This window comes from Oryctolagus cuniculus, chromosome 2 (assembly GCF_051225735.1).
Source record: "Oryctolagus cuniculus isolate XC-2025 breed Fujian yellow rabbit chromosome 2, ASM5122573v1, whole genome shotgun sequence".
Classification (NCBI taxonomy): domain Eukaryota; kingdom Metazoa; phylum Chordata; class Mammalia; order Lagomorpha; family Leporidae; genus Oryctolagus; species Oryctolagus cuniculus.
Genome location: NC_142868.1, coordinates 30084529 through 30096715, shown reverse-complemented (window position 1 = coordinate 30096715; position 12187 = coordinate 30084529). Strand labels below are relative to the sequence as shown.

At 37.8% G+C, this 12187-nt stretch overlaps 1 pseudogene; it reads left to right on the top strand.

The window, feature by feature from the left end:
* Window positions 1-264: 264 nt before the first annotated feature.
* On the top strand, window positions 265-923 carry LOC149127713 (COP9 signalosome complex subunit 7a pseudogene; annotated as a pseudogene).
* The last annotated feature ends 11264 nt before the right edge of the window (window positions 924-12187 follow it).

The following is a 12187-nucleotide window of genomic DNA, read 5'->3' as shown; positions in this document are numbered from 1 at the left end:
GGTCTTCAAAAAGTTCATGGGGCAGCCCCACCTGGTGTGTTGGCAGATGAAGCTTCCAGGTCGTGGCACAGCAGAGTTTGATACAGGCTCCAGACACTCAGCCTGTCCCTCAGCTCAGTACAGCCATGAGTGAGGAGGTGAGGGTGACAGGCAGAGCAGCAGAGTGTTCTTTGCCAAGTCCACTCAGAGGGCAGAACTGGCCCTATTCATCCACTAGGTATTGAGGCCTCAGGTTCCTATGTGTTTTGGGGATGTGCTGCATAGATGAATGTTAGAGAGCTTACTGAGAGTATCTTTGCTTCCACGTTCTTACTGCTCACATTATTTCCTATGAGACATATGAAGAACTACTTAGCTGAAGCCTGGAATCTTCCCCCACTCATAAATACTCAGAAGGATAAGCTTTGAGACCTATCAGTGATCACCATGGCTGTTTAAGTCAAATGCATCGCATGTGCAGTGTTGCTGGAAACCCTGGCCCAGTATAACATGTGGCAGGTGGAAGACCTTGTGATAGAGGCTGAGAATCCAATGTCCTTCATTGTTCCCTGGCCCAGTGTGATCAGTGGCTGGATGGTGACTCCAGCATCTGGAAGAACATCCCTTCATCCCATGCCAGGATCTCAGTGTCATTGCCTAATCCATTCAGGAGTGGGGTATGGGCTGTGAGGTTCTGCTGTCAGGACTTGAGGAGCAGCTGAGTTGGGTCAACTGAGTTGGGTCAACCAGGCCTGCAGCAGCTTGAGAGTAATGTGGACAAGTTAAAAAAAAAAGTCACCATGACAGTGGCAGCTTCAACTACATCTCAGGATCCTGAGTAACACCTGGCTGAACTGAGAGAACCAGTTCCAGGCACCAAACAGTAAGAGTCAATCAAAAAGGTTACAAAGGGCAAGGCGTTCAAAGACAGCATCAAGATTTAGTACAAGTCAAACTGAAGAGACTGCCATTTCTTCTCTGGGAAAGTAGGATCTCAGCTGTCTGCCTGTCCCTTATGAGTTCTCAGAAAATTTCCTGTGTCCTTAGCTGACAAAGCTTGGTTCATGAGCTTTTACCTCCCTGACCCCAAGCATAAATTCCATGTTCTCTAAGGAGGAGGGAAGTGCAGGTCATGTTTGTGTTGATACCTTGTTTGTTTGTTTGTTTGTTTGTTTTTTGACAGGCAGAGTGGACAGTGAGAGAGAGAGACAGAGAGAAAGGTCTTCCTTTGCTGTTGGTTCACCCTCCAATGGCCGCCGCGGCCGGCGCGCTGCGGCCAGCGCACCGCGCTGATCCGATGGCAGGAGCCAGGAGCCAGGTGCTTTTCCTGGTCTCCCATGGGGTGCAGGGCCCAAGCGCCTGGGACATCCTCCACTGCACTCCCTGGCCACAACAGAGAGCTGGCCTGGAAGAGGGGCAACCGGGACAGAATCCGGCGCCCTGACCGGGACTAGAACCCGGTGTGCCAGCGCCGCAAGGCGGAGGATTAGCCTAGTGAGCCGCAGCGCCGGCCCGATACCTTGTTTTAATATGACTTTCTTATGGATTGCATTGCTTCCTTAACTACTATGCTCTATATTTTTAAAAACTCAGTTCCCGACCCTGTTCATTACATCTGCCATCAAGTTGGTTACTAGCCTTTATGGGGCTTGCTTTGTCTCCAGAATAACCCACAGACGTTTCTCTCTTACTACCCTATCCCTGCCTGCATACTCCCTACTACTTACTCACTATTGGGCAGCATCTCAAGAGCTTATTACCTTCACCTGGATTCCCACCCTGAGAGTTTTGGGGCCCAGTCTGCTGTCCTGTAAGTCACTGGACACTTTCATCTTAGAATTCTGTTGCACTGCAATTGTTGCCTTTGCTCTCTTCTACCCTTAGATCCTAAGAATGCTGCTACTTCGAAGACCCCAAAGTCCAAGAAAGGTAGCTGTTTCCTAAAATATCAAGAGATGGTTCTTTGTCAGCTCTGACCATCTTGGGAAGCTTGATGGCAACCCTGGAAGTATTTATATCCAGTTTTGTGAATTTGCTGGGAAAGATAATATGTCTGTTTATAACATGACACATAAGTGTATCTACAAAACAGAAGTTCATGGAAAATGTGTATTATGAGAAAAGTATGCATAGGTTTCAAACATTTTTACACCAAAATAAACATCTTTAAATTCTATTTATACATGAACCCTATAAATTATCCTTATATATTATTGAGTTATCACATAATAAGGGGAATATTGGAGATTTACACTGGGGGAGATTTTTTGATGCAACGTTATAACTAGGCAAGAGGATAAAATTTGGTAGAAAAGCGGTGTGGTTGGGTCAGTGAGGATCATACATGGGAAATCTGTATACACAGAAGACAAACTGTAGTAAACAGTTATATATGCATGGAAGGATTGTGGGAAGTTTCAAAAATCTCCTTTGACCCAATATTTTCTTTGTAAAGTGTGAAGAAAGTTCAGAGCTGAGAATGAGAAGGAAGCAACACCGTTGGAGAAATAGAGAGGAAAAGGTGTGAACTGATTCACAAAATTCAAGAATTACATAGGAGAGTATGATTTTTTAGGAAATACTAATAGCCACTTGAGGTTATTAATAATTACGTTAGTGTGAAATAGTACTATCTTTGCAGAAACATTTTTTTCATCAGACTTATTCCGTTATAAGGGTTCTTATAATGGCTCTTATAACGGTTGGATTCAACCAGGTTTATGTTTTATTTTTTATTTATTTTTTTAACTTTTATTTAATGAATATAAATTTCCAAAGTACAGCTTATGGATTACAATGGCTTCCCCCCCATAACGTCCCTCCCACCCGCAACCCTCCGCTTTCCCACTCCCTCTCCCCTTCCATTCATATCAAGATTCATTTTCGATTCTCTTTATATACAGAAGATCAGTTTAGCATACATTAAGTAAAGATTTCAACAGTTTGCTCCCACACAGAAACATAAAGTGAAAAATACTGTTTGAGTACTAGTTATAGCATTAAATCTCAATGTACAGCACATTAAGGACAGAGATCCTACATGAGGAGTAAGTGCACAGTGACTCCTGTTGTTGACTTAACAAATTGACACTCTTGTTTAGGGCCTCAGTAATCACCCTAGGCTCTTGTCATGAGCTGCCAAGGCTATGGAAGCTCCCTGAGTTCACCGACTCTGATCATATTTAGACAAGGCCATGGTCAAAGTGGAAGTTCTCTCCTCCCTTCAGAGAAGGTACCTCCCTCTTTGATGACCCGTTCTTTCCACTGGGATCTCACTCGCGGAGATCTTTCATTTAGGTTCCCCTCCCCCCACCAGAGTGTCTTGGCTTTCCGTGCCTGAAATACTAATCAAGAAAGTATGTTAACAAGAGTGAGCAGCCACATATGATGATGATTTCAAAGGATTATAACAACTAGGTGAAGAAAGAAGTAAGGACATGTGGAGTGTTAGGGATAGAATCTGTGAACTCTGGGTTCTGGTGGATCAAAGATTTGTTAGAATATGTGAGTAAATGGAAAAACTGGAAGTGATAGTTGTGTAGCTGAAGGTACAAAGTGAGATGGCTAGGATGTAGCTGTTGTTCTATTAAGCATTGGTAATGGAGAAAAGAGGGCATGGTACCTGGAGGATAGGAGATACAAAAAGTGAGGTTCAGAAACTACAATTTAAAGGTTCTAGGATAATTATTATGATGTGAGTAATACAGAAGAGGGTGCAGTGATTCTGGAGGTTATAAAAAAATGAGAAGCATAGCAGATAATAAAAAGAAGAGAGAAACAGAGTCTTAGGAGTTAGTAGATAAAAGAAACAAGGAGGAAGAACAGCTGAGACAGCCTGAAGATATGAGATTCAAAGACAAACAAGTTTGACTTCTCTGCTTTGCTAATTGCTACTCTCCTGTCATCAGAAAATAAACTACATGGAAACATAGATTTCTGTGATTTTGTTAAGTTTTCTTTCACCAGTACTAGAAACTTGCCTGTCATGTAACTGTGATGTGCTTATTGTATGTATAAATCATCAGAAATAAATCAAAACAATAAAAAATACAAATATAACTACAAATATAGCATATTATTTTGGATATTTTTGCCTATTTTCAGGGTTCAATGGTGATGCAGAGGAAGAAGTAGATGAATCAGTAAACAGAGCATTTGAAAAACCTTTGACAAAAAGTGATTCATGAACTGAATTTCTAGAACATGATTAGGTATTATCAAGTAGAAGGAAAGTGGAGAAAGAGGGGTGATCATTATTCTATTAATTCAATAAAAGCAAATTTACTGAAGAGGTGAGTGAAAACAGGCCTAATATATTTTATCCTTCTAATGACTTAAATTATAAAGAATTAAAATTAAAATATACTGACAAGAAAAATAATAATTACTTATTCAGAGATAATAATGATTATCAATTTGTTGCTTATTATATATCTAAACATGCATTTCCATAAATTTTTAAAGGATCAGTCATTCTCTGCCAACATGATTTTCATGGCTTGCTTTCTATTTTAATAAATAAAAATCTGCCTCATTTTTTTCATTAACATAATGTAATGATGAAGAGTTAGTTGGGAAATATATGGTGATGTACTCTAATAGTTTCTTGTTCCTTTTTAAGTGGTTGTGTAAGTCAGTTCTTCTGTGTTCTTCAAAGACTTAGAAGCAATAGTGTGTTTCTCTCTCTCTCTCTCTCTCTCTCACACACACACACACACACACACACCTACTGTATATTTGGAGAGAGGGAGAAGGAGTGGGAGGGAGGAAAGAGGGTGAGAAGGAGAAAGGGAAAAGGAGAGAGGAGAAATTTTAAGGCTTTGACTCATGGTATTGTAGGGTCTGGTAAGTCCAAAATCTGCAGGGTAGGGGAGCAGCCTACGTCCAGGGAAGAGTTGATGTAGCAGTGTTGCGGGCCCAAGTTGGAGGGCTTTCTGGAGTATAATACCTTGCTCCTTACAGAACCTCGGTCTTCTCTCTTAGGTCCTTTATGGACCTTTATGGAGGAGGCCTCTCTATGTTGCGGAGCATTATCAGCTTTACCCCAAGTATATAGATTTATGTGTTATTCACATCTAAAAATTATATTCACCTCAGCATCTAGACTTGTGTTTGACCAAAAACTGAGTATCCTGAGATAGCCAAATTAAACACATAAACCACATTGTGGTTTACAATTTATTCGTTATTATAATACAGAAAACTGTCTTTACTCTATGCTATATAGATATAGATAGAGAAACATAGCTATATCCTATGTTATGTAGAGTATTTTTCTAGAAGTAGAATTGCTGGGAAAAGGACTTTTGTGTTAAGTATGAAAATTACTATCATTCAAAGTTACTGCATCAATTTACACTCCAACAGTCTTTGAAATTGCAAAATGTATTTAAAGATTTTTCAGTAATTCTCTGTGACTACTAACCATAGGATATATATTCTTTCATTTATTCACTGTTCAATCCAATATGTAATTATTGAGTGCCTTCTATTCTTCAGGCATTAGGGAAGTAATTGTATAATTAAGTCATTGTCCTTAAGGAGCTTAAATCCAGTGGGGGAAATTCATACAATCAGACAATTATAAATTATATGAAAGGTGCTGTCATAGATATCTGCACAGATATTGTGGCAGCGTGCAGCAAATGCCGTCTCATTTTTCTTAGAGTTTGAGAGCCAGGGGCATCCAAGTTGAGACTTAAAAATTATATGAATGTCTGTAAAAGAGAAAGGAATGGAATTAAAAAAAAAACCTTGTATGAGCAAATACTCATAGGTTAGGAATTAGATTGTGTCCCAGGGAACCTATGTGTAGTGTCATACTGTTAGGACATGAAGAAGTCAACTATGGCAAAATATGGAGCTGCAGAGTGTGACTAGTGTCCTATTGTGAGTGACCTTGAAATCTATGCTAATAAGCCTACATTTTATCTATTTTATCTATTAGATGATAGGGGTATTTTACACAATGTGAAGCGGGACTTGTAAATAATCACCTTCAAATTGCTAATGCAATGTATAGAGAATGGGTTTGCATGAATAGTGACAAAGTGATGGAGCAGGGGAGACCAATGTTAGAGACAGATGGAAATGGTAGACACTGACCAAGTAAAGACTCTATCCAGATTAGAGATTATAACTTTACATTGCCTGAAATGGATAATTTCAAGTAACTGATTGAAATGACTAACTTTAAATTTTAGAAAGGTAATTCTGACAATGGTATGAAAGTTATATGTGAGTAATGGTGGTTGTCAATTTGATTCAACCCTAGTTCATTGTATTTGCCTGACCAAGGATCACTGTAAGAAGTAAAGATAGTTTATCAGTTAGTAAGGAAAATACAATAAACTCAAAATGAAAAGAACACTGTTTTCTTATAATTTCCAAATTTTCTTCAATTAACATTTCTTTTTCAGTGTAACATGTTGTAAGAAGTTTAGGAAGTAATATTTCTGTCTTTCAGTTTCTGAGCCAATTGGAACTATAAAAAGAATCAAAAGTGAAAGAGTAAAGCGTTGAGTTTATTGCTGATGAATACAAAGCATCCAGGGAGGTGGTTTTTAACTCTCAGACTCTGCATTAGTGAAATGCATACCAGAAGGAATATGCTGCAGACACTGAGCAGCAATTTATCTTATCAGTGAAATTCCTGGGCCATATCATTTCTCTGGAAGGTCAAGGGGCACAGGGGTAATGAAAGAATCATTTCTGAATCTTATTTTTCCTCTTCACCGATTGGGTTTACTCATAACTCAATAACTGATTAGTAGTGTACTATCTACCTATTGTACTACAGATCCGGGAGAATGGCTCCAACCTTATGAAACCATTCTGTGCTGTAGTGTCCCTACTGACTCTTTGTAAAGTTGCTTGGAACTGAGACACCTGCCTCCTATAAAAGGATTTTTCCTCTTAAGCAGTTAATAACCTCAGAGCCAGGCTGGCTCTTGTGGTGTTCAAGCTATGGGAAACCAAACTTACTTGACTCTTCTGCATTTCTTTGGACTTGAATGCAAATAAATTTGGTGATAGCTGGTCTGGAGGGGCCCTATCCTCAATGATCCTTTTTCAGTGCTCTTATATTGCAGACAGGTCAACTCCTCATAGGTTAATTTAGCAAACAGAATTCTATCCTCTAATGCTTCAAAGACTTCTAAGTGAGATGACACTCTTTTGTGTACAACAAAAGTCTTTATCTCAGCTTATCCTGTTTACTAACACTTTTATGAATCTATACAAGTCTTCTGCCACCTCCCCACTTTTGCTGTGGGTACTTTAAGTTCAAGATACAGCAGCTGGAGTTCTAAATTACTTTTGCACCTGCTAGAGCCTCAGTCTTTGTTAATGCATCTGAAACTGTGCAGCCTGTACTTTGGGGTTTCCAACATTAGCAACATATGTATACTTAAAAAAAATTCACTGCTTACATAAAGTTCAAATTTAACTTGACATCTTGTACTTCTGCTTGCTAAAGCCAACAAGCTTGCTGAACTTGGTTGTTCCAGTTTGTATCCATAAGATGTATCTATCTCTCCTGTGTGCTTAAACCAAAGAAGTCCCTAGAACAACTGATTTTAGCCTCTGTTTTTAATTTAAGTCTATGGTAGCTCAAATAATCAGCTTGAGGATGCTTCTACTTGCAACTTAAAAATTCACCTGGAGATGAAGTAGCAAGAAACTGACCTGACCTGCTCATGTGAAATATCAAGTGCCGCCCAAAGGCTCCATATTTCTTTTGTTGCCTATGCATGACGGTAAACAGGTAACAAAATAAAAATTTTTATATACCATTTAATGAAGGATTTTCTTCACAATTTGACAAATTTATTCCCATTATTCTTTTTGTTTGAACCCGATTCGGGATTGTTAATATTTATTCAATCAAAAGTACAGCTCACCCAATCCTCATGGAGGGAGCCACATGCCATGATCTATCATGTATGACGTGGAGGCTTCTGATAGTGAGTACATGCCCTTTGTGGGTAGGAACGTCTTAATTTACCAATAAGCTAAGTGCACAAAAAGCCAGAGAAATCAAAGAATCTAAGTCCATATCAATAAAAGTATAGAAGAGTATGGGTGAGAACAAAGCATTCCTTATTTATAATGAAAAGTATAGTAAAGCTAGACAGAAGCAACGTGTGTGACAGTATCATGTACAGTATACAGGAGGCTTATTTTCAGGGAGAGTAGAAAGTGCTTGACTCTGTAGCCAGTGTGTGAGGTAGGGAGAATGTGAAGTCCGCTTCTGCGGTTTGAAACCAGACAACTTGGCTTTGAATTCAGGCTTCCTCTTTCATGAGTTGGATAATCTTGTGAAAGCTACTTGACTTCTCTGCATTTCAATTTTCTACATTCGGACAGAGAAGCAGAAATAATCTCTCTCAAGTGCTGTTGTGTACATTAAATGAAATAATAAAGGTAAAATACTTACACTAATTCCTAGTGTATGTGTGCAATTATATGATTAAATTGTAATAAATACTGTAAGAAATAGTACCTTTCCCTGAATACAAATATCATTCATTTATTCATAATTCACTAATTCATTCATTGAGGCAGAGAAAATTTTCTGTGATCCCCTCACTTGTCCTCCCTTTTCTGGTTCATCACAGAGAGGAATGAAGGAGTAAAGAATTTTTTTTTTAATTCGATAACATTAAATGGTAAAGATAATGGGTAAAGAAGCTAGACATCAAAACAACAGAAAATTTTCTGAAATCTTAATAAGAGAGAGACTCAGTAGTTATCTTCTAAGTAAAATACATGAACAGATGTCATTCTATTTGGGAAGCTTATTAAGATGTGATAGTGAAAATGATTCACGGTGCTGGACAACATAGTGTTCAGTGTACATTTAATTAAGATTGCTCTTTGGAAGCTCCATGTGTCTATTTCCACTTCTCAAAATAGTTGCTACTCTAGAGATAACATACTATCTTACCATATTTAGATAGAAAATTTTGATAGCCTTCAATAGCTTTACATAATTAAGAAAATTGGATTTTTCTCAATTTCTTCTATCCCAAGTAATTTATCAGCGAAATCTTGTCTGGGCTGAAAAACCTGCTTGTTCATGTGGGAGGTTTCTACCCCCTGATGTGAAGTGAGCATGCGCAGGGCACTCAGTCTTCCAATTGCTGGTTCACTCCTCAAATGTCTGTATTTCCCAGGACTGAGCTAGCCTGAGGCCAGGATCCAAGAATGTCATTCAGTCTCCTAAATGGGTGGCAGGGTCCTAAGTATGTTGAACCATCTGCCGCTGTCTTTCAAGGTTCATTGGCAGGAAGCCAGATGAGAAGCAGAGTAGCTAGAACTGGAACTGGCATTCTCATGTCAGATGCTTGTGTTGCAAGCAGTAACTTAATTCACTGTGCTAAGACACTGGTCCCTCACCTTTCAGTTATTAGCATGAAAATAGCAATTTATTCAACCTCTTTCATTCCCTGCCACCTACACTTCCTAGACTCTAGTGGCCACTGTTCTGCTCTCAACTTCTATATCAACTTTATTTAGTTTTAAAAATTGAGAACATGTAATATTTGTCTTTGTGGGATTGGCTTGTTTTATTTAACATAACGTCCACTAGTTCTGTTCATCCTCATTGTACCAAATGATGGAATTACATTCCTTTTCATGAATGAACAGTATTTCATTTTGTATATATGCCACAATTTGTTTCAAATAATTGTTTCTCTACTGTTCTATTTCCCCAAAAATAGGAGTAATTAATTTTGAAGAGATGGAAATGATAATTACCGGACTTTGATCATTACACATTTGTATACATGTATCAAGTTATAATACTATACTTCATAAATACATACAAATAAGTCAATTGAAAGTAAATTTTAAAGATTCACTTATTTATTTTGAAAGAGTTACAGAGAGGGATGGAGAGACAGAGAGGAGGAGATTTTCCATCTGCTGGTTTGGCTCTGGGCCAGGCTGAAGCTAGGAGTCAAGAGCTTCATCTAGGCCTTCCATGTGGGTGGCAAGGGCCCAAACACTTGGACCGTCTTCTGCTGCTTTCCCAGACATATTAGCAGGAACCTGGATTGAAAGTGAAGCAGCCGGGGAATGAACCAGCACCCATATAGGATAACAACTTCCTACTACGTCTATCCCAAAAGTAAATTTTAAAGACGCTAAAATTGTAATTGATTCCTTTCCTCATTTAATTCATAACCAAACCTGATTCACTCACTTCCAGCACATCTTCTCTCAATTTTCAATACTAATTTCTTGGAAGAGGTAACTAACACTTTTATCTGAACTACGGCAATACTTTCTTAACTGGTCTCCTTCCACCGTTGTCCCATAAAACCCTTCTTCCTCAATATGTTATAGATGTGTTATAGATGTGTTTCCCCAAAAAGATTGGTTGAATTTCACAGTTCCAGTACCCAAAATGTGACTTTATCAGTCAATAGAGTCGTTGCAGATGTAACTAACTAAGATGAGGTCATGTTGGAGATAGATGTGCTCCTAATCCAATGTGCCCTTAAGAGAGAATGAAGAGATACCAGGAAAACACCCTTGAGAAGGTGGAAGCAGAAATTAAGATTACATTTTCATAAGTTAAGATCCTAGGATTCGGAAGAAGCAACCTAAAGCCTCCTCTAAAGGAGAGAGCATTTCCAGGCCACCACCTTGATTCCAGACATCTAGCCTCTATAAATACTAGAGAATAAATGTATGTTGTTGAAAGTCATTCAATTTATGGCACTTTGTTACAGGAGCTTAGGAAACCAATACATTCATAAATCAGATTATGTTATTCCTCTGCTTTAAACCCTCGATTGATGTATTTGCTGCCTTACGATGATTGCATGATCTGCATGATCTCATTTCTTTCCACTCATCCAAAGCACATCTCTGGCTAATAACCCTCCTATTCCATACCCTCCAACCATAGTACACATTCTCTTCTCTTCTTCCATGGATGAAATCTTGTATTTATTCAGGGCTCCCATCCTGCTATTCTCTGCATTGGGAAGTCCTCATCATTCAAGTATTAGTTCAAATGAATGTCTTTTGAGAAGTCAACTCTGACAATTCTGTAGTAAGCATCCTCCTAGTCATTTTTATCACATTAGTTTCTTTTCTATTCTTTTTTCCAATGCGGTATTATTTTTCATTAATTTTTGTTCTTTACAAGTAGAATGAAAAATGATAATAACTGTCTTTTTCAATTTTGTGTTCTTAGAATATAGAAGCCATTCAATAAATGCATGTTATATGGGTGAATAAAATAATTTTATAATAATAATAATAATGGACAAGGTCAACAGAACACCACATACTGTCAACTTTCTATATTTTCTGATTCTGTACCTTAGGGCAAGACAAGTCACCTAATTTCTCTCTCACTCATCCCCACTGTCAATGGTACCAGATTTGTGATTTGCTCCTATTTCTCTACTCTTTAAAGCTGCCAACTCACAATTAAAGTGTATACATGGTGTATAATTAAATATTTAAATATAACCATTTTTATGGCAGCCTTGACCTTTTTATAACACTCTTACAGTATTACTGCCATTAGAAAGATCCAAAAATTAAATTTTGAGAGTGTGGCTATCAATAGCAGTGTTTCTTCTTCCTATGTTCCTGTTTCTTTTCGGCTATTAGTTTCTGAAAGCAACAATAAAATTTGATAGAATTGTTTTGGGGAATAGTAACAAAGTTTAAAACTGGTTTCTTCTTTTATGAATGAGTAAACCTATAATCCGTACTCATGAAACATAAGGCATCCACTTCACATTTTGAGAGAATTTTACCTCTCATGTTATTGATATTATCATTGAAGTTCTAAGAAAGTTAAATTTTGAATTTAGGTATTACATATTGCCAATGTGACTATCTTTTTACATGCTAATAATTTTCCTTAAAGTACAAAATTAAAACATGCAGTAACTACAAAACCTTCATGGAAATGTTTATTATAATAATACTGTGCATAGACTTTCAATATTTTTGTATAGGGGTAAACATATTTTAATTCCATTTCACATGAACTTCTTGAAGTTCAGTTGTTTGTACATGTTGTGAATGATGTAAGGTGAGTAACTGTCCTGGTTATCTGAGAATGAAGAATTTCACTGGAGTGGTCTGGGGAAATTCGAATACTTTGTCACCCTTGTGGGGTGAATATATTGCATTTATCTGTGACATAAATATATTTAATACATTATCACTTTTA